The sequence below is a fragment of the Phocoena phocoena genome, chromosome 16 (assembly GCF_963924675.1).
Source record: "Phocoena phocoena chromosome 16, mPhoPho1.1, whole genome shotgun sequence".
Classification (NCBI taxonomy): Eukaryota; Metazoa; Chordata; class Mammalia; order Artiodactyla; family Phocoenidae; genus Phocoena; species Phocoena phocoena.
In genome coordinates this window covers 1,150,920-1,153,955 of record NC_089234.1, presented here as the reverse complement: position 1 = coordinate 1,153,955, position 3,036 = coordinate 1,150,920, and the positions used below count along the sequence as shown (strand labels likewise).

The 3,036-nt window shown below is 44.9% G+C and overlaps 1 pseudogene; it reads left to right on the top strand.

Annotated features, from left to right (window-relative positions):
• The first annotated feature begins 835 nt into the window (after nucleotides 1–835).
• LOC136136562 (nucleolar protein 56 pseudogene) lies at nucleotides 836–1,362 on the top strand (annotated as a pseudogene).
• Nucleotides 1,363–3,036: the final 1,674 nt, after the last annotated feature.

Here is a 3,036-nt window from a genome sequence, read left to right as displayed (position 1 = left end):
GGAAGACGGAGCAGACATGCTTCTCCTGTTCCTCCTGTCAAGACAAGAAAAACTCTGCACATTGGGTCTAAAACAAACATAAGGAGACTCTGAAAGGGGGCATGAAGGAGGCATCCAGCTAGGGTCCTCGAGACCCAAGAAGATACAGCACGGAGAGCTCCCTGGGTTTCCTTGGCCTCGTACATTCCGGCATTGGGAGTTGGAGAGGCCAAGTCAGACATACCAACAGGCACAGACAGAAACAGCCCCAAGAAAAGCCTGCTCTCTCTGGCCAAAGGGCCAGCAGCAGAACAGCCGAGAACAGCCTAGCAGCAGACGTCTTACTGAAGAGGATGTACAGATGGCGGATGAGAACATGAAAAGACGTCACCGGTAGTGGTTAGGGCAATGCCTGTGAAAACCACCGTAAGACATAAATTGTACCAATGTTTTCTTAGGTCAATCTCCCAAGGCAGTAGAAATAAAAACAAAAATAAGCAAATGGGACCTGATCAAACTTACAAACTTGTGCACAGGAAGGGAAACCATAAGCAAAAGGAAAAGACAACCTATGGAATGGGAGAAAATGTTTGCAAATGACGCGAGCGGCAAGGGCTTAGTTTCCAGAATATACAAACAGCACATACAACTCAACAGCAAAAGAACAAACAACCCAATCGGGAAACGGGCAAAACGCATCTCCCCATACCTGGCAAACAAATGCAGTATTGCCTCACGAATTGACTGCTTCTCTGAGGTACCTACCAGTGTATTTGGGGAGAAGCTTCGAGAGCAAGTTGAGGAGCGGCCGTCCTTCTATGAGACTGGAGAGATTCCACGAAAGAATCTAGATGTCATGAAGGAGGCAATGGTTCAGGCAGAGGAAGCGGCTGCCGAGATTGCTAGGAAGCTGGAGAAATAGGAGAAGAAACGCTTGAAGAAGGAGAAGAAAAGGCTGGCTGCGATGGCGGCGTCTTCAGAGAACAGCAGTAGGACCCCGGAGGAATGTGAGGGGACAATGAAAGACCCAAAAGGAAGCAAAAGCAAAAGCCCCAGGAAGCACCTCAGGAGAATGGAATGGAAGACCCATCCGTCTCCTCCAAACCCAAAAAAGAAAAATCTTTTTCCAAGGAGGAGTTGGTTAGTAGTGATCCTGAAGGGACAGCTGGCAGTGGAAGTCTCACCAAGAGGAAGAAATCTTCCCCCAAAGAGGAACCAGAGAGGGACCCTGAAGAGTCAGGACACAAGAGGGTCCCCGAGAAAAAGAGGAAATTCTCTTCCAAGGAGGAGCCCCTCAGCAGTGAACCCGAGGAGGCTGCTGCCAGCAAGAACCACGGCTCCAGGACAAAGAAAAAAGCTCTGGAAGCCCCTCCAGGAAGATGAGATGGACACTTCCCTAGTGGGGCACAACTTGCAGGGATATTTCCCAACCCATCCCCTATAGCCCAATAAAAATAAAAACAAAAACAACAACAAAAAAACAATGGGCAAAAGACCTGAATAGACATTCCTCCAAAGAAGACATACAGGTGGCCAACAGGCACATGAAAAGATGCTCAACGCCGCTAATTATTAGAGAAATGCAGATCAAAACTACAATGAGGTGCCACCTCACGCGGGTCAGAATGGCCATAATTAAAACGTCTACAAGTGACAAATGCTGGAGAGGGTGTGCAGAAGAAAGGAACCCTCCTACGCTGTTGGTAAGAATGTAAATTAGTGTAGCCACTATGGAAAATAGTACAGAGGTTCCTCAGAAAACTAAAAGCAGAACTACCATATGATCCAGCAGTCCCACTCCTGGGCATATATCCGGACAAAACTACAATTCAAAAAGATACCTGCACCTCTGTGTTCATAGCAGCACTCTTCACAATAGCCAAGACATGGAAACAAGCTAAATGTCCATCGACAGAGGAATGGATAAAGAAGATGGGGTACATATATATAATGGAATACTACTCAGCCATAAAAAAGAATGAAAGAATGCCATTTGCAGCAACATGGATGCAACTAGAGATTATCATACTAAGTGAAGTAAGTCGGAAAGAGAAAGACGAATACCATGTGACATCACTTATGTGTGGAATCTAAAATATGACACAAGTGAACCTATCTACAAAACACAAACAGACTCACAGACATAGAAAACAGATCTGTGGTTGCCAAGAGGGAAGTGGGTGGGGGAGGGATGGATTGGGAGTTAGGGATTAGCAGATGCAAACTCTTATATATAGAATGGATAAACAGAAAAGTCCTACTATATAGCACAGGGAACTATATTCAATATCTTTGGATAAACCATAATGAAAAAGAATATAAAAAAAGAATGTATATATATATATATATATGTATAACTGAGTCACTTTGCTGTACAGCAGAAACTAACACAACATTGTAAATCAACTATACCTCATTAAAACAATAAAACCACAACGAGATACCACCTATCGGAATGGCTAGAATCAAAAATAGCAACACCAAATGCTGGCGAGGATGCAGACAGACCAGATCCCTCACACGCTGGGGGCAGGAGTGTCAGATGGTGCGGCCCCTCTGGAAAGCAGTTTGCAGTTTCTTAAGTGACTAAACATTCAACTGTGTACGATCCAGCAGCTGTACTTCTAGGCATTTGTATCAGAGAAATGAAGACTTATGTTCACACAACAGTCTGCCCATGAATGTTTATGGCAGCCTTGTCCGTAATAACCCAAAACTGGAAGCAGCCCAGGCGTCCTTCAGTGGGTGAGTGGATAACGTGACCACACTACGAGTGCTACGTACACAGCAGTAAACACGAATGAACATGAACTCGACACACACAACTTGGATGGATCTCCAGAATTACGCTGAGTGAAAAAAGGTGATTCCAAAAGGTCACATACTATACGATTTCGTTTCTATAACATTCTTGAAATGACAAAATTATAGAAATGGAGAGCAGATTTGTGGTTGCCAGGGGCTAAGGAGGGGATATGGTTGGGTTTAAAAGGCAACAGGAGGGATCCTCGTGGAGAGAGCGTGTTCCGTAACCTGACATTTCCAAAATCAGTGTCC